This window comes from Mesoplodon mirus, assembly GCF_964341445.2.
Source record: "Mesoplodon mirus genome assembly, chromosome: 4".
In the NCBI taxonomy this organism is placed as follows: Eukaryota; Metazoa; Chordata; class Mammalia; order Artiodactyla; family Ziphiidae; genus Mesoplodon; species Mesoplodon mirus.
Genome location: NC_138979.1, coordinates 130336467 through 130357892, shown reverse-complemented (window position 1 = coordinate 130357892; position 21426 = coordinate 130336467).

Here is a 21426-nt window from a genome sequence, read left to right as displayed (position 1 = left end):
AAGAGAAAAACAAATACTGTATGCTAACACATATATATGGAACCTAAAAAAAAAAAGTTTCTGAAGAACCTAAGGGCAGGACAGGAATAAAGACTCACACATAGAGAATGGACTTGAGGACCCAGGGAGGAGGAAGGACAAGCTGGGAGGAAGTGAGAGCGTGGCATTGACATATATACACTACCAAATGTAAAATAGCTAGTGGGAAGCAGACACAAAGCACAGTGGTGATCATCTCGTTGCTTTGTGACCACCTAGAAGTGTGGGATAGAGAGGGTAGGAGGGAGATGCAAGAGGGAGTGGATATAGGGATACATGTGTATGTATAGCTGATTCATTTTGTTATACAGCAGAAAGTAACACAACATTGTAAAGCAATATACTCCAATAAAATGTTTTTTAAAAAAAAAAAAGGAATGGGCTTTAGGAAAGAGACTTCCTGGAGGAAATCCCAAGTGTGCCATGGAAGGGTGACTTGTTTGTTAGATGCTTGTAGATTGCTGCATGAGTTCAAGGATGCCTTGAAAACACCAGCTTCTTTAATGCATTTGAGATATTGTGCATGATGTGCTGTAGCAAAGAAGAGAAGCAAATGGCTGCTGCAGTGGGCTGGTCTCTACTGTGGACAGTTGGGCTGGACACTGATGCCCAACTAGAGACTCAAGCTCAAGTCAGAGAGTTGGAAGAAGAGCTAAGATTAGAGACAGACTTGAAGTTGACCACTACTCTACTAACCCTGGGGATGGCAGAGAAGCTGGAAGAACAAGATTATAAATTAGAGAATTTAGCGTGCCATTTTGCAAAGCCAGGAGTGCATAAACTGCTGCAGATTAAGATTGAGAGGCTGGTGACAAAGCCTGATTAGGATGCTAAGAGGTAGAATCCCTAGGAAAGTAAAGAAAGTATGTTATGGGATGGTAACCCAAGAATTGTCCCTGTTCCCCTTCCCCACATCAGTAAAATTGACCTATTACACTGATGATATAAAGTTAACATGTGAAGACTTGCCTCTGCTGAAGGACAGCCTGCAGACTTTGCTGAAACATCTGTGAGGGTAAGGATAAATGGTGAACTCACAGAAAATTCAAGGCCCAAGCACCTCCATGAAGTGTTTGGAAGTCTTTTGGTCAGGTAAGATGCATACTCTCCCAGAAGCTATGACCGATAAAATGCAAACCTATCCAACTCCTAAGAATGTAAAAGAAATGCAAGCCTCCTTAGGGATTTTAAAGTTTTGAACAAATTGTATTCCCTGCCTTCCACTGTGTCTCCATTCCTTATACTGCCTGGTAAAGAAAGGGCATGTATGAGCCTGGAGATCAAAATATCAACAACCTTTGAGAAGGCAAAAATACTAGTGAAACAGATTAAAGCTCTGGGCTTCTCCCAAGCAGGGCTACCACTTGAGTTAAATGCATCCATGTCTCTGGAAGGTATGAGTTGGGCACTATGGCAGAGACAACAAAAGGAAAGAGTACCCCCTAGGATTTTGGTTTCACAGAGTACCCCTAGGATTCTGGAAGGGACAAAAAACCAATATATCCCCATAGAGCAACAGTCCCTAGCAGTGTAAACAGCACTCCTCCAGGTACTGCCCCCACAGAAGAAGAGCATATTATGGTAAGAACTCCCCTTCCCATCAAGGTGTAAATTAAGAATATGTTCTATCAAATTCCCTCTCCCATAGCTTAAACTCCAACCAGTAATAGATTGACAAATTGATTACATCGGTCTCCTCCCTCTGAGTGAGGATTTTAAATATTAAATATGCTTTGATTTGTGTGAACCCTGTGTCTGGCTTAACCCAAGTTATTCCCTGTCACCAAGCAAACCAGGCTGCCACCATTAGGGGATTAGAGAAGCTGAATACCATGTACAGATACCCTTGTCAAGTAGACAGTGATCAGGGGTCACATTTCAAAGGTCAGGATATGCAAGACTGAGCAAAAGAATATGACATTGAATGGAGGTTCCATCTGTCATATAACCCACAATCAGCAGGGTTAATAGGAAGGAAAAATGGAAAATTAAAGCAGCAGATTAAATTACTAAAAGGTAAAACCATATTGGCTGGGTGGACTAAAGTACTGTGCAGGATTTAATACATTTGAGTGATCAACAAGTAGAGCCTGCTGCCCCATATAGGAGATTGGGGGCCCCTATCAAGGCACCTAATACCATAAATACCAACACTCACCATGTATCAATGTGCTATGGTGCTGTGAACATAAAATTCCATCATGCCTGGGAAAGAAATTATCTATGTGAATTTGCAATGAGACATACTGTCAGGATGGGTGAGTAACTTTGCACCCCTGAGTGAGGGAGTACTACTCAAACTCTACTGGGATTCTGTTGTCCTGCTGCAAGCTGGACCTGTTGAAAGGTACTATACCTGTAATGGAACACACACCATTGAAAGAAAGGAGAAAAGAGGGGTCCTGGTTTGGCATATCCTGCCCAGTCCATCTCGTTTTGCCTGACAGTGCTATCTCCTCTGGCCAACGTGGATGGTGTGCATGACCAGGTCAAGTTCCTAAAGCTGCCAGCCTTCCACTCTTGAAGGCCAAGTGGGCATGTTCTGTTTTCCACGGGTATGATCATTTGGCCACCATCTTTGTTCCCCCCACTGGCCTGGAGGATATTAAATAGAAAGCCCTTACTATGTTCACCCAGCATGCCTTAAATGATAGCTGACAATGCCTGTCCTTACCAAACACAGAAATGTCCCTAATGAAAAAACATGTCCTCCAAAATACGATGACCTTGGACATTATTGCTGCCTTGCAAGGAGGCACTTGTGCTATTATCCAAACAAAATGTTCTGTGTTCATATTTGATTAGTCGGCTAATGTATCATCTTTATTACACCACATGGAGGCACAAATAAATGCCCTGAATGATACAACCCAGCCTAAGGAACTTAAAAATATCAGTGGTTCTGATCATGGGGCTCTTGGTAGAAAAAGTTGTCACTTATTTGGGTAATCATTATCTTTATCTGTGCTTTTTCTTGCATGTGCCTCTATTACTACTATGGTATCTGCCTCCAATGCAAGTGGATAGCTGCCAGACAAGCCACCTCCATGCTAGTGAAACCTCTTGTTGACCTCTCAGGGCACACTGGGGAAGAGGAGGTGGTATAAGATTGTAAGAGCTCGTCTTGAGGGGTGGAATGTTGGAGGGGGGAATTGAGAGGACATGACCACTGGTTTACCCACAAGCTGGACCCAGGTGATCAAATGCTCCTCACTCCCACCCCACCATTCCCACACTAGGAACTGTTTCAAGGACACATCCTTGAGAGAGTGAGATGTTGAGCCCATCTGGATGGTATACATGTCTGAACACAGTTAAGACCTCTACATAAAGTTATACGATTTGGCAGGTGAGTGCAGCGATCTACTCCAAGACAAGCCTCATAAATAAGTTTCCTTGCTTATTAAAGCAGAGAATATAATAGTGATCATCAGGGGTTGGAGGTTGGGGGATATGGAGACTTGTAGTTCAACAGATATAAAGTTTAGGGACTTCCCTGGTGGTCCAGTGGTTAAGAGCCCTGGTCTGGGAAGATCCCACAAGCCATGGAACAACTAAGCCCATGTGCCACAACTACTGAGCATGCGTGCCACAACTACTGAAGCCCGTGCCCCCTAGAGCCCGCGTGCCACACTACTGAGCCCATGTGCTGCAACTACTAAAGCCCACGTGCCTAGAGTCTGTGCTCCGCGATAGGAGAAGTCACTGCAATGAGAAGCCCACTCGCTGTAACTAAAGAAAGCCCGCATGCAGCAATGAAGACCCAACACAGCCAAAAATATATAAAGAGGGAGAGAGAGAGAGAGAGAGAGAAAGAAAGAAAGAAAGAAAGAAAGAAAGAAAGAAAGAAAGAAAGAAAGAAAGAAAGAAAGAAAAGAAGAAAATTTCAATTATGCTAGATGAATAAATTCTAAAGATCTGCTGTAAAATATGGTGCCTGTAGTTAACAATACAGTATTGTGCACTTCAAAATTTGTTAAGAAGGTAGCATTCATGTTAAATGTTCTTACAACACACACAAAAATAAAAATGAAGGGACACAAGAAAACTTTGGGAGGTGTTGGATATGTCTATTACCTTGACTGTGGTGATGGTATCACAGGTGTTTGCATAAGGCCATACTCATCAAATTGTATACACTAAATATGTGCTGTTCTTTGTATGTCAATTATATGTCAATAAGTCTGTTTTAAAAATTAACCACCAAGTTGCTGACTTATGCATTAAATTTTGTCTTTTAAAAGCTGTTATTTTCCCATGACAAGATTTAATAATTTTTACAGAGTTTCAACTTTTTTTCTTACCATATCTGCTAAATCTCCCATATACATTTATAAGATGTTACTACATTAAAGCAATGTATAATAAAACATCTACATCTGGTCAGCCAAATTTGAAATGCTGATGCTTTTCCTTTAATTCTTGGTGTGATTTACTGATTGAACCTAATTATAACTGATTATAAACTTTTAGCTGAATCATCTTATAAGGTTATTTCTCCATTTTATATATACTGCATGAGTGAGGCAATAGAACTTAAACTGGTACAAGATACTAGAGCTTATGACTCTTAGGCTAGAGTTATTTCTATTACACTATGCTGTCTGTTATTAGAGGCCATAGCAGTAAATTCTGAAAAAAGGATTTCAAATTATAGACAACATAAATGAGCTGTTATTATAAGTATTATATAAAATCTATAATATGTAGGTTGTTTATGGCACATATTTTAAAATTACAGTATTTCAGTTTTTAGACTAATGTATTAGGATCAAATAGGATAGTAGTTACCTGTGAGATGCCCAATATTCAAAAAAACATGTGACTTACGCAAATAGAGTTGTGGCAAATGCTCAAAGAATCAAAAAATATCTGTGTTCCTCTTGAATCTTTCTTAGCCTGTAGCATTTTTCCTCATGGTCTCAAGATTGCTATTTCAATTCCAGTCATTGCAGCCAAGTCTCAAGTTAGAAAAGATATAAAGGGAGAAAGGTAAAGAACTAAATGTAATAGTTCTTCTCTCACAGGATAGAGATAGATAATAGATATAAATATAGATAGATATAGATGATAGATATATACATGCATACAGACATACCTATATACACATATGTATATACATAAACATATTATATAATATTAATTATGTATGCACATATATCACCAGGGACTTCTGCAAATATTTAACTGGCAAGTACTGTGTCATATGTTGCATCAATAGTAGAATAAAGAAAAGCAGTTTTATTTGGGAACAAAATTTGGTTTATGTTAATGAGGAAAAAGGAGGAAATAAATATGGGTAGGGAACATGAAATAACTATCAAATATTACAGAATGCAGATATGCATTTTTCATATACATAGTACTATAGTGGGTAGACTGAACAATAATATTAATTCAATATGGAATTTCTCTTGCAATTGAACATAATTGGCCTTATTATATTTAAGAGTTATCATAGGTTTCTAATCACACCTTAAAATATTCTAAGGAAATGGCTGTTCTGTATTATGCATCAGGAAGAAAATACAGAATATATCTCTTACCCCACCTCTAAAAAGCCTGAACAAATTTCAGGGATTGTGCAGCAAACTAGGAAAACTGACAGGACTCAGGTGACTCTGAAATAGGTGCTGCTACAGGGACATAAAATTGCCTTTGATTCCTTCTTTCCACTATCTGCCACCTTGAGTCAATAGCTAAGTCCTGTCTATTTTACTTTCACAATATTGCCTGAATTCATGTCTTCTCTCTTTTTCTACTATGATGTCCTAATTTCTTTCTCTGTCTCCAACTGGGCAAGTATGTTATAAACTAATGATCTCAAGTACATCAGTAGATGTACCATAATAAAATTCTCAGGACTCAAATTGCATAGATCTCTTTATTTCAGGATTTCCTAGAGTTTTTCTCCTTACTAACAACCCTTGACAATCTCTGAGAGAAGGTTATAGTGTTTCTCAAATATATGTTGTCAAGTATCACAACACAAAATATCACTCATGTTACTGAACTCAGGTTTGGCTACTCGCCACACGACAGGCCAATAAGTTGAATGACAAGGTGTTTCAGCAAGGAAAGCAAAGTGTCCTTAAAAACCATCTTAACCCTTAAAAACCATCTTAACATCTCTCCATAGGCAAAGGGCTTTAAGGGAGGGGGCTGCAAAGTGCACGAGTGGCTTGTGCACAATTCTCAGATTGGTTGGCATCAAAGTGACATTTTAAGCATCACCAGTCTTCTGGTTTCAGCCAGTCTGGGGTATATGTGCTTGCAATCAGCAGTTTTCATCTGGTGGAGGTCTGCTTCCTGTACAAACAACTTAGGAATGTGTGTTAGACCTTTATCTATATCTTCCAGGGAACGGGGAGTTCGGTGACTCTTTGTGGCTAGTTGATAGTCTAAACTGTTACCAGTTTCCCGGCCCAGCAGCTATTCTTTATTTCTACATCTTCACATTTCCTAATCATTAGCTCTTGAGCTAGCATTTTGAGACTCAAAGGAGGCCTGGGAGACTAAAGCAAAAGGCTTTTACTTCAAAAAACAGGGACCCAGGGGTTTGAATGTGGTTTCAATCCCCCTTTTCTTTGATACTCCTTGATCTTGAGGGGAACAAGTGTGGGGACAAGAAAGGGAATAAAATTTTGAGTAGAGAGGTTAATCATAAACTCGGCAGAGGAACTTGGTTTTAGGGGGACTTGGTTTCACTCATAAGAGCATCTTAGTAAAACAAAAACAAAAAAACATTGAACTAAACAATAGGAATAACCTTCAACCATTATTATTTTCTTTTTCCTTTTCTATCCATCATACATACTGATAAATTATTTTTCTATGTCATATGTTTGATCATGTTACATATTTTTCTAAAATTTTCAGTAGCCTATTTTTATGTTAAGAATAAGGCACTCAAGATAATGCAATGTGGCTTCAATCTGTATTTCCAGCTCTGTTTTTGGTCAGTCCTCCTCTTCTTGGATGGAGTACTGAACAAAACCAAACTACCCACTGACCCTGAACATGGCATGCTCTTTCACACTTTTGTGCCCTTGTCAATCGACCCCTCTAAAAATTTTTTTTGACCTGCTAATCTCTGTATACTGCATACTAAAGACATTTAAGACAAAATAATTTTTTTTTTAAATTCTGAAATTCCCAAAGTATCTCTTTTCTTTCTAACACAGCATATTGTTTTTTTGTTTTTTTGTGTTTTTTTTGCGTTACGCGGGCCTCTCACTATTGTGGCCTCTCCCGTTGCGGAGCACAGGCTCCGGACGCGCAGGCTCAGCAGCCATGGCTCACGGGCCCAGCCGCTCCACAGCATGTGGGATCTTCCCGGACCGGGGCACGAACCCGTGTCCCCTGCATGGGCAGGCGGACTCTCAACCACTGCGCCACCAGGGAAGCCCCAGCATATTGTTTATACATAAACATAAATGATTATATTTCAACCTGAATACAGTTACATATGTATATGCTTTTTATTCTAAATTGCAAAATCTCAGGTGTAAGATCTATATTTTACTCAATTGTATATTAATATTCTACACAGAACATAGTGAAATACCTAATAGAAATTTGTATTTTTAAACTATTTGTTGAATTTAATTCAGGGTCATTAATGTGGCCCCTCCTGCTTGCATCCACTCCACAATTAGAATGAATATAAAGACATTAAAAATATATTCCATTCTTTACATGCCAAAAGCAGAACAGTGCCTTCACAAACAGTAGGGAAAATGAAATAAAGGAGAATTGCCATTTATTCAAAGTCCATGAAATATGTAATAACCATAATAACCTTATATTCTAAAAAATGATTTCAGGTATGTAATATAACTGAATCGAAAAATTACCAGAAGAATTAAGTATTTTGTATGTATATATATATTTTAAGTTTTTGAAAAGCTGGATTAAGTGACTCACCCAAGGGTATATATTAAAAAAAAGATTAAGTAAAATTAAAATCTAGTTGTCTTGATTGCAAACTAAAAACTCTCTTCTTCCAAATTAGCCTCACTTACAGGTACAAGAATTTCCTAAACATATTTTACATATACCTGACCATATTTTTAGATACTGGTAAAGAAAAAAAAGTACTATTCTTATCTTATTAAATTAAAATTGCCTTTTTAATTTCTCCCCAATTCAAGACTCACCTTCAACATCTTTAGAACATGTAGATTCAAGCATTTAAATTTATGTTGTGTTGTGGTAACTAGTCATTTTCACATATTACATTGTGAAAACATTTAAAAATCATAAAGCTCAGAAGTTCTCTACAATATCCACATATACTGTGCAAAATAGGAAAAATACAAAATAAAAGTTGTTTCATTTTTCCTAATTACTTTAAAACATAATGGTGCATTTAATATTATTTGTTGAGTTTCTATTAATATATTATTAATTTTAAATAAACCATATATATTATAAATAAACCATATATTATATAATAAACCATATATATTAATATAAATAAACCATATATATTAATATATATGGTTTATTTGTGTTGAGCAAATTATATTATTTCAGAAATGTGTTCCAATATTGCTCTGAAAAACATTATAAGAATGTACTGCAAGCAACATTATCAGGAGATTCTGTCTTTATATATGTTCAAGAAGTGATCACAGAAATGTTTATATAGAAAAGTTGATCACATTTTAAAAATTCAGTATCTCCATTTAATCTGGTCAGACTATCTGTATGAGTTTTTAGAATATCATGTGGTAAAAATGAAGACTCCACTTAACATTAAATTTTGCTTAACTCAAGGTACATTTATATGTGAAAATAATGCAAAATGCTTGAAATATTTCTAGTAACTCAGTAGAAACAGTACAATATTGCAGAATGAAAATTTAAATAACTAGTTGCTACTTTTCATAAATTATGACCTGAAATTAGGTGATGTGTACTTCCTGAGTTTTCCTGTTCTTAATATGTATTTAGCCAAAGCTTTGGTCCCTTAGTCATTTCTTCAGATTGACAGAAACACAAATTGGGAAAAAAATTAAAATATGTTTTTATTCTTTAGAATAAGTTGTGTGTACATTACATCTGCTTGCTGATTTTTTTCCTGTTTGCAATTAGCTAGATTTTGTGAATGAGTTCTTATGAATAATACTACACTAATTATAAGAGGAGAAGAGGGGTTTTTTTGGTCCAGGAAAAAATACATAACAAAGATAAAAATCCACTTGGAAATTTCAAAGAATTGCTATGAACTCCAGATTAGCCAATTTTATTAATGTATACCCATTGAAACTAATTGTATATTAAGGCTTATTTGATAGCATAATAACCTGAAATAACTTTTCATGGAGAGAATATATTGAGTAATATTTTTTCTCAAACAAAAGGAGTAATGTCTCAAGATAACACAGGGTTTTAGCAACTTTGATATAGAAGTTACTTATTTTATTCATACCAAATTGATCTTGATTAAATATAATTTGCCAAATGAAAGTATTGTTACACTTCTTGTTAGTAGATTAGAGTAGTAACCAGGAAAAAATGATTAATGTAATTGAATCAATGATTGTTGAGAGAATTATTTAATATAGTGAAATAAAACTGTGGACTAATTCAAGCTTTTTCTCAATATGGCTATTGTTTCAGTAGCACTTTTGCTTTGAGCTTTTTACTTGGAACTTTGCTTTCTTTAAATTATGATGATACTAGATTTAGGTACGGCTATACTGTGGTTTGAATTTTGTGCCCACTTACAATTTTTATAGCATAAGTTGTAAAAAAAAAAACTATTATGTTTTTATTGGTGAGGCTAAAATAAAATACGTGCTGATTAATAACTCATCTGTTATACAATTTTAATTTATATTAAATTTTAGAATTGTAAAATACATATGTAGTAATGAAGTTTTGTTATAAATTTGAGGAAATTAAAAAATAAAAGTGTCTATCATGTTTCCTCTTTTTTATTTACAATATTATATACAAACTATCCTTAACCTAGAATGAAAAAAAAAGATATATATATATATATATATATATATATATATATATATATATATCCACAATATTTGGAACATCTGTCTAAAGTATTCCTCACTGATAATCCAGCATTAAACATACTGCCTAGCATATAACAAGAGCTCTTATTCATAAATTTTTTGGAATCAATGTAATATGAAAAACTTCAATATATACTGTGGTCTCACAAGACTCAAATGCAAATAAGTTTGGATTTCCATTTATTAATAATTTGAGTTTTTAAAAATTTCCTTCTAACTTATTATAAAGGGCATACTATTAACACTAAGATTCTAAACCCCTTGGGATATAAAATGCATTGTTACACTGGAAAACCAGGATATCTTAATACTGAGAAAAAAAGCCCACTATCCCCATACCTGCTTCAAATCACGTAGTTTGACAACTTTGATCAACTGTTCAAAATATTCAAACTAGTTTGTGTTTATAGATATTATTTTATACCATTATAATTTGGACCATTTCAAAATAGCCATAATTTTCAATTTCCCCTGTAAATTTTATTTCTTGCACATTTTGTACTAAGCTTGTCTTCTATTGCTAGAGATTCAATGCCTGAATCAATCATAGAGTACTAATAAAAAGCAGATCTCAATAATTTACCTAATCTAATCATTGGTGGCCTAAAGGAATTGAGAGTATTTTAATTCTAATCTTATAAAATAAACATATCTTAGATAAGCTTAAATCCTCACTTATTTCAAATATTAAAATTTATTCTGTTAGGAACTATAGATTTGATTTGAAAAAAATACACGTATGCGTACTGGAAAAATTAGGGTCTAATGATGTATATGATAGATCCATATTTTGTGATATTTTTAACACCTGTATTTAATATTTATCTGGACTGTTACTATGTGCTCATTAATTTAGCTATAAAAATAGTGAATATTTACACTCAGAAGAATGACTCTAACAAATAGACTGGGATTAATAACATATTTAGCAACTCTTTTTGTAAGAATGCACAAAGTATACAGTCATCTCTCCATATCCAACAGGGATTGGTTCCAGGACTCCCTCGTGGGTACCAAAATCCTCAGATGCTCAAAGTACCTTGTATACAATGGCATAGTATTTGAATATAACCTCAGCACATTCTCCTGTATACTTTAACTCATATGTAGATTACTTATAACAATTTATAAAATGTAAATGCTATGTATATAGTTGCTGGCATATGGCAAGTTCAAGTTTTGCTTTTTGGAATTTTCTGGAATATTTTATTCGAATATTTTCAGTGAGCAGTTGGTTGAATCTGCAGATGCAAAACCTGTGGAGATGGAGGGCCAGCTAAATTTAAATCACTTTTTCTCATATAATTTAGTTCTCATAAAATAACTGTAATATATTTATGTAAATATGTGTATGTGGGCATGTGATTGTGCTTAAAGAGATTAATAGGCCAGTCAATATCAATTGGGGTTCATATGCCTGTATATATATTTCTCTTCTGAACTTCATGATTTAGGCAGCTCTTATTTCTATAAACATCATCCCTCCCCCCAGCCATTTTGTAAACCACAGTATTATGGGAATAAGACATTGATTACTGACATGTTCCATTAGAGTACTACATCTATGTCATGTTTCTGTACTTCTTAAACATCTTTGTATCAACTACAATATTTCTTTGAAAAAATAACACCCTTCTCCTGCTGTAGATTTAGTCCTCCATCTGTATATACTCCTTACCTCCTTATACTTATCCAGGATTCTCCCTTGGTCACTTTTTCTCTTTTCATGTATACCTTTTTATGTACACATATGCTTTTTTTTTTTTTTTTTTTTTTTTGTGGTACGTGGGCCTCTCACTGCTGTGGACTCTCCCGTTGCAGAGCACAGGCTCCGGACGCGCAGGCTCAGCAGCCATGGCTCACGGACCCAGCAGCTCCGCGGCATGTGGGATCTTCCCAGACCAGGGCACGAACCCGTATCCCCTGCATTGGCAGGCGGACTCTCAACCACTGCGCCACCAGGGAATCCCCACATATGCTTTTGATTATCTAGGGTTTATACCTAGAAGTGGCATTTCCTGAGTCATATGGAAACTAGTTTGTTTTTCATCATTATCTTTTTTTTTATACAAATTAATTTTATTACAAATATTAACAAAACAATTATTTGTGGATTGTCCTAATATTATTAACAAAATGAATATGTTAACTTATGGTAGGAATATCTATTCCTTCCTAGAAAAATTGTCCTTTACCCATATACCAAATATGAACACAAAGTGGAGTATATATCAAGAACCAAGTTTCAGTAAGTTCCAAATTCCAGGTCTTTGGTGGGCATTGCCAGAATACTTCCTTCATATAAATGCTTTACAATATATGTTCCCAAAGATATTCTTCTCCAACTATTTTTCACCTTCCTCCATGGAAAACACTCTAAGTCAAATTCAATAAATTTCTTAAAATCACCAACTGTACAATTTGATATATCTTATTTATATATAAATGAAATTCTTTGGCTGCAAGAGAACATACTCATAAATTGCATTCATCATGTGGGAGGTGCCACAGCTTAAGGGAACCGTGATTTTCCCAGGATTTATACCTTGTGGTCCTGGGGCCAATATCCCTGAACATCTTCCTTGGACTAATTCTAATGACATTGGACTAAGCATATTAATAGCCCTATCGACTTTAGACAGTCTCTTCCCCATCTCTCTCTTCTAGCATATTGTCTGATCCTTTGTTGAGTTTGTGGCACTTTTTTAAAATTCTATATTATCAGTCCAGGCTAATTCCCATAATTTATCTTCCTCCCAGAATATCACCCTTTTGAGGAGGGCTATCTGAGTTAATGTCTTTTTCCTTAGTGCATTTTCTCAAATATAAGCATATTTGTTTTACTCTATGTAGCCTAGGCCAGTGCTAGACTCAAAGTGTTTTGGCCAGTGTTGGTTTATGGACCATACATGTTGATTCTATTATGTACTAAATTTCTTTGTTTAATTTGGATTTTGTATCAAGCATACATTAAGTATCCTAACAGAAAGTCATGTGAGTGCAAATCAATCCTAAATGTACTTTAGTTCGAATGTGCCAAAGAGCTTTCCATGGTCACCTTCAGTAAATGTCAGTGGTTTTACTTATGGGTACAAAAACCCACCATGCCACTCTTAGGCACATATTACTCTTGATTTCCCAAACATTTTGCACCTTGGCCTTTGCTTCTGATCTACAAAAATGAGGCCTATAGGTATTACAAGACATTATTCTAAGACAGTCAGACTACATATATAACAATCTTTGCTTATCATAACCAGACACTTTTCTCAAATGTTGTCAGCCATGTTAAAACTATACAGTAATCAGTAGCTCTAATATTGACTAAATCTCATTGTAGTTCTTCAGGTGGCAGAAATTCTTTCATGTGCCTCCCAAGAAGCTTCCCTGATAATAGATATAATCTGTGGAATTAGAGACAAAGAGTCTTGCCATATTAAAATAATTACAGGGCTTCTCTGGTGGCGCAGTGGTTGAGAATCCGCCTGCCGATGCAGGGGACACGGGTTCGTGCCCCGGTACGGGAAGATCTCACGTGCCGTGGAGCGGCTGGGCCCTTGAGCCATGGCCGCTGAGCCTGCGCGCCTGGAGCTTGTGCTCCGCAACGGGAGAGGCCACAACAGTGAGACGTCCGTGTACCGCAAAAAAAAAAAAAAAAAAAAAATTACAAATGTTTATTGAAAATGCATTTTTCCAATGATTCAAACTGCTTCATGTAGGTCATATTGGCTTAAAGGTCTTCTGGATTCTAATTTATCTCCACAATTTTCAATAATGGTGATTTTTTTTTTTCTTTTGCGGTACGCAGGCCTCTCACTGCCGTGGCCTCTCCCGCTGCGGAGCACAGGCTCCGGACGCGCAGGCCCAGCGGCCATGGCTCACGGGCCCAGCCGCTCCACGGCATGCGGGATCCTCCCGGACCGGGGCACGAACCCGCGTCCCCTGCATCGGCAGGTGGACTCCCAACCACTGCGCCACCAGGGAAGCCCAATAATGGTGATTTTTTAAAAAAAACAAGTATCTTTATCCTGGTCATCTGAGAATGTAGCTGAGAGACAATATTATTTTCACGCTCTCAAACTACAAGACATGGAAAAAAAAATAGTTTTACCTTTTTTCTCTTATTTTCATTTATCATTAAGTTTTATCCATACCTCCTTCTCCCCACTTGTCTCCATTTCCTGGGAGTAACATCTAGCTCAAGAAGAGTACTTACCAATAAAGCAGTAGTAGTATGAGTCTGACCAATTCTTTTCTATTTGTCCCATTCCAGTTGTATAGAGTAAGACTAGAGAAGTACAATCTTATAGATTTCTCTTATCCTCTGGTCCAGTAGGTTTCAAGAGTCTGAAACACTGAATCTTACCTTAGACAGGAGAGACAGAACAATGCATCCCATCAATTCCTTTAGGAATTCAGACAGTTATTTAGAACTACCAACATGGTGTAACTTTTTGCAGTGGATCCTTCTTCTGTAACTCATGAAGGTAATCCAGGTACAGGTACTGTTGGGGGAAAAAAGCAAAATAAAAAAAGCAACTTAACAACCAGGAAAGAAGTTCATTATCGAGTTACTGTTAAGAAGATAAAGATCCTCTTTATCTTCTTAACAATAACTCAATAATCCATGCACTGTATTAAAGGTTAAATCACGTTGATTTTATAGTGCAAGCCACTTAGTCACTGACCATCACCCAATTTGGTAACAGGTATTTCAAATGTCCTTTGCAATTTTCAATCAAGCCACATTGTGGATGGTAAGGCTATAAGACCATTACATCTGATACTTCTTAACCCACTGATGTACTGCAACTTCAGTAAAATGGTTTTCTAAATCAGATGATATATCAGAAGTCCAAATTGAAATAAAATTTTTGTCCTGATCTTCTGATTTCTTTACAATTTTAGCTTCAGAATAAGTGAAATGTGACTTTTTCTCATGAATTATTGCATTGCTTGAATATCTCTTTGATTATTTATCTTATGTACACAAGAAACAATGTTCAGGGAGCACACTATTCATTTTTTGCTTGCCAGTTACTTTCTAAATTCAAAAGAGACTTTTTCTTATGAGCATCAACATGTCCTACCTTAATTCTGTGTCCATAAAATTACCATACATAGCACCACATAGCAGATTTCTTTCTTTTCATTTCCCAGTGATATAAATTGCAATTCCTGGACCATATAGTCAAACTATTTGCACTATCACCACAATCATGTTAGCACTCATGTGTCAAAAAACAATAGGTAGGAAATTATATTTCATTAATTATTTTTTTTCTATATTACTGTATAGTAGAGTAATTTGAAAAGTCTTCCCCCAAATAATATCTTGATATGAAGATTATCATGAAAGTTTCTTTCTCATATTATTATTTTTAATTGAGGTGTAGTTGATGTACTGTATTATATAAACTTCAGGTGTACAGCATAGTGATTCACAATTTTTAAACATTATATTCCTTTTATAGTTATTATAAAATATTGGCTATGTCCCCTGTGCTGTACTATATATCCTTATAGCTTATTTATTTTATACACAGTGGTTTGTACCTCCAAATCCCCTGTCTTGCTCTTCCTCTCTCCACTGGTAACCACTAGTTTGTTCTCTATATCTGAGTCTATTTCTTTTATGTTATATTCACTCTTTGTTTTCTTAGATTCCACTTACAAATATCATACAGTATTTGTCTTTCTCTGTCTGACTTATTTCACTTAGCATAATGCCCTCCAAATCGATTCATGTTTTTCAAATGGCAATTTTTTTTTATGGCTGAGTAGTAGTCCATTGTATATATATACTACATATTCTTTATCCACTCATCTGCTGATGGACACTTAGGTTGCTTCCATATATTGGCAATTGTAAATAATGCTGCTATGAACATTGGAGTGCATGTATCTTTTCAAATTAGTGTTTTCTTTTTTTCAGATATATGGCCAAGAGTGGGATTGCTGAATCATATGATAGTTCTATTTTTAGTTTTTTGAGAAACCTCCATACTCTTTTCCATAGTGGCTGCACCAATTTACATTTCCACAGGAGATATGATCAGAAAAACTTTTAATTCAAAGTGTTACTGATATGAAAATCAAGGGATTAAGGTTTTATCTAAAATCAGGTTATTTTAAACTTAAATATATTCTCAGAATTCAAAGAATCTCAACTGTTATGTTGTACATTATGCTATTTTTAAGAATATATTTTAAAATGTACATGCTTTAATAAGTCAGCAAAAAGTTGGAATTTGTGAAGGAGACAAGAGTCATATACAGAGCCATGAGGAGATAGAGGAAAAATAATCTTTAAGATCTCCACCAGCTTTCATATTTTAGTCCCAGAGAAATTTCAACCTTTCTCCTATATGTCATTTTATGGGCAGGATTATTGATTAAACTTGGCATGAATTTTATAAAATGAACCTGAAAATAATCTCCTTATTATGCCCAAATTCACATAACACTCTGCTAAAAATGTCAGTCAGAATATGAATTAAAAATAATTCCTGAGGAGCTTTATATTTTTGTCTTTCCTGTTTTATGAGACTATTCCTTTAAGTGCAGTAGTAAATATGAGAAGTATGTCTCAGCTTCCATGTCCAAAAATTCACATTCATAGCTCGTAAAATGTGTTTCCTTTGGACTTGGAGGCATAGTAATTCCATTGATGATATCAGTTTAAAGCAAATTTGTGTATATTTTGGATGGTTAATGTATTTCTAAGCATAGTTAAATCAAGAGGATTCAGGTTCTCTTTCGGTAACTAAGAAGAAATCTTATCATTTGCATTGAAAACAACTTCTCTTGATGAAGATGGTGGATAGAACAAAAGTTTAGCTTCTTCAAGCCACACTTAAATGACAGTAAAAGAAATTTTAAGGTGTAAATGCATAAGTACAAAGAGAACAGTAGATATAATAGTAGCCACAAACGTTGGGAACTGTAAACTAGAAGGTAGGTGCTAGCTGATTGAGCAACTCAGGGAAGTCATATGTTAAATAGGATTGCAATATTTAGCAAATGCAAATAGAGGATGCCCTAAAACTCTGTGGGAAAAAGGATTTTCCACTTAGAATTCTATACCAAACTTAATTGTTATGTAAGTATAAAAGAACATTAAGGGTTTGTGGACATGCAAGATTTCAATGGATTTTGTCTTCCACACCCATCTCCTTTTCAGGAAACTACTAGAGTTAATGCTACCCTAAGATGAGGGAATAAAACAAGAGGGAAGGCTTGGGATCCAAGAAGCAGTTGTCCAACCTACAAGAGAAGTGAAGGAAACCTTCAGGGTTAAGGTTAAGTAAGCACAGTCTGTAAATGATAACTATGCAGCAGACCTCTAGAGCAACATGTCTGTATTGAAGCAAGTCAGAAGTTCTGGTAGACATGATTTCAAGAAGATAAAATTGATAGAATACTTGATATGTTTTACTGTATTGTAAAATTGATAGAATACTTGATATATTTTACTGAAAAGTATATAGACAATTAGGGCATGGTTTGGAGATGAATTAGCTATAAGAATAGAGAAAACAAAACTAATAACAGACAATGATAGGAGTTTCTTAATAAAAAGGGAAAATTAAGATTTCCAAAAGGAACATAATCATATTATAATGTATTGATTAGCTGTGGATTACATTTATATAGATATGAAAATAAAATTACCTAATAAGAATTCATGTATATATATTTATATGTATGTTACATATATATGTATATATAGGGAACTTGGGGAACAGGAAAGTTATATGTGGAGGATGGTGAACAGATAGGTGAGCAAAAGTTAGTTAAATACTCATTTCCCAAGATAACTGGTCAATAGCTAATGGCAGAATCTGAAAATTTAAGAAGTGCAGTATAAGCATATTTCTTAGATATATGAACATAAATAATGAAAAAAGCCACTTAAAGAATGTAATCTGTTTGTTTCTAGGCATAGAAAAATGGCATCTGATGTTGAGGAGAGAGGTGAGCCTCAGCATATAATGGACTGTACAAAAGTTTACTAGATGCTCTGAGTAACATTTCAGCTAAGATACCTCTTCAACCTAGAACATCCCAAGCTAAGTTAAGGTAGAGCTTTTAAGAGTGTGCATTTTAAAAATAAATCCAAACATAAATTGTCAGTTGATCTTTGACAAGGGTGCCGAGAAAACAATGGGAAAGGATAATGTCTTCAACAAATGGTATTGGGAAAACTGAAAATCCACATGTAAGAGAATGAATTGAACCCCTATCTTACACAATACACAAAAATAAACTCAATATCTATTAAAGACTTCAACATAACCCTGAAACTCTGAAACCTTTAGAAGAAAACAGGAGGAAAGCTTAATGACATTGGTTTTGGAAATGACATCAAAACACACGCAACAAAATCAAAAATAAATAAGTGGGATTTCATCACATTAAAAATCTTCTGCACAGCAAAGGAAATAACAGAGTGAAAAGGCATCCTATGGAATAGGAGAAAATATTTGCAAATCTTATATCTGATAAAGAGTTATTTCCAAAATGCCTAACTCCTCCTACTCAGTAGAAAAAAAACTAATAACCCAATAAAAAATGGACTAAAGACCTGCACAGACATTTCTCCAAAGAAGATATACAAATGGCTCAATCTCACTAAGCATCAGAAAATGCTAATCAAAAAAATAGAACTATCATATGATCCAGCAATCCCACTTCTGGGTATCTATCCAAAAAAATTGAAATCAGGATCTCAAAAAGATATTAGCACTATTCATTGCAGTTCTATTCACAATAGCCAAGATGCGGAAACAACCTAAATGTCCTACAATGTGTGAATGAATAGAGAAAATGGGATATACAAAGTTGACCCTTAAACAACAAGGGGATTAAGGTGCTGACCCAGCTAGCAATGTAAAATCCCATATAACTTTACTGTCAGTGGTCCATATCCACGGTTTTGCATCCTCGGATTCAACCAACCACAGATAGTGTGGTACATATTTATTGAAAAAAAAAATCCAGTATAAGTGGACCCATGCAGTTCAAACCCATGTTGTTCAAGGGTCAACTGTACATGCAATGGAATATTATTAGCCTCAAAGAAAAAGAAAGAAAAGAAGGAAATCATGTCATTTGTGACAGTGTGGGTGAAACTGTAGGACATTATGCTAAGTGGAATAAGCCAATCTAAGAAGGACAAATACTGCATGATACCACTTATATGAGGTATATAAAACAGTGAAATTCACAGAAGCAGAGTATAAGACGGTGGTTGTCAGGAGCTGGGGGGAGGGAGAAATGGGGAATTTCTAATTAACGTGTATAAAATTTCAGTTATGCAAGATGAATAAATTCTAGAGGTCTGCTGTACAGCATTGTAACTACAAATTGCGGTAGGGTATTGTACACTTAAAACTCTGTTAAGGTGGTCTATCTCTTATTAAGTTTTCTTACTGCAGTTAAAAAAAGAGTATGATTCTGGAGTCATTTTCTGAGCACCTGGCTCAGAAATGTAAGTCTTGTACCAGTGAGAAACCTGAGCTATTCCTCTTCTGTGTAGATACTGTTTTCTGAGGAATCCACTCTCTTTTATTACACGTTGTTTTGCAGGCTACACATTCCTGGAACTAGTTGGAGAAAGTGGGAGCAGGGTTGGACTGGGCCTAGACAATTGAGGGAGTGAAACTTTTAAAAAAACACTTCAGTAGCAGCATATGATGATAGAATTAAGACATTTCTACTCTATTCTGTCAGAGGACTAGGAAATTGGGCGAGGAATAATGTTATCTCAAGACAGCAGAACTGCATTCATCACAGGGAATTGACTAGGATCTTCCACGTATACCTGACTTCTTGCTGTGACTGTGGCTCTGAGGGGAGATTTGATTAATAACCAAGTAAAGAAAGACGGGGAATAAGTGTCATGTACCTCTCAGCCTATTAGGAACACGGGTTCAAGCTATCTTCTCAGATGAAGGATAATCTAAGAAAGTAGTTCAAAAAAATTCAACATATTCCAGAAAAAAATCAATGAAACAAGATCCAAAATGTAAGAAATAATTGTCTTTTAACATTATAAGATAAAGTAAATGTTGCATACATAAAAATATGTATCAGGGAAAATATGTAATAGGGAAAATGTTACCTATTATGTAATGAAATTCAGACTTGCCTTGGATTTCTGTTTTCTATTCAGCAATAAGTTCCAGAAGTCAGCATGGTCAAGTACCGGGGTTAGCAATGATAACTATTTATTGGGGGTTTACTATGTGTCTGGCACAGTTTATCCACAGCAAAAGCCCTATCAGGTAAGAACTAGTGTTATCTCTCTTTAAGAAGTGAGGAAATGATTAATTAACATTCTTATCTAAGGATAGATCTTATAAAGTGATTGACATAGGAATTACAACTGGGACCTCAGGCTTTATAACAGGACTACTGTGCTGTGCTGTGTTTCCTATTCTAAAATGTAGGACCAAATAATTTTAACATTTACATAAGAAAAAGCAAAAAATAAGATGTTTTAAAATATGCATAAGGTCAGAAACTATACCACCTGACTCAAAAAGGAAACAAAGATTAGAATATGGGAATGCAAAAGATAGGATGTAAGATAATTGATTGGAATCATTTAAACCAGTTAGGCACAGAAGATATATTATGTAAAATATATTAATTGAATAATAATATTCTGCATCTAAAACCCCAGCTATTTTAGCACATATAAGAAAATATGGAAGGTTTGCTTCCACATTTAATAAAGTAGGCTAAAATTCTTGTTTACAAAGAGGAAATTTTATGAAATTGTTTTAATCTTGAAATTTGATAATTATATTCAAGTGAAGAAATATATGACTGAATTTCAGAACTGTTCATTTAAATATAATTGATTTTAGTATATCAATGTTATAAATTGGAACAATATATTGATAGATAATATCAATTTTAGCATATATTGACACAAAGTAATCTATTACAGAAATGAATCTCTTATCAGTGATCAAAAGATGGAAATTTCAATCTGGCTGTTGCATTACTATTAAACTATTTGCACTTTTTGGTTTGGGGTGTATTTATTGCACAGAAAAGAACCATAAACATGGCAAGGACAAATCACATACAGAAAACAGAAAACAACAAATAAAAATTATTTAACAACACCCTCAAACTCTGAAATGTGTCATTAGTGGCTAGAGAATATAAACAATCATTTTTGGTTATTAATTAACAACATTTTCTTTATTATCATGTTATATGTCATGTGATAAGCACTGGCTGATGTAAAACCTGAACCACTTGGTCAATTGTGATTAAAACTGAAAAATGAATAGATAATTTTTTCATTATAAAATTAGAATGTCACAAC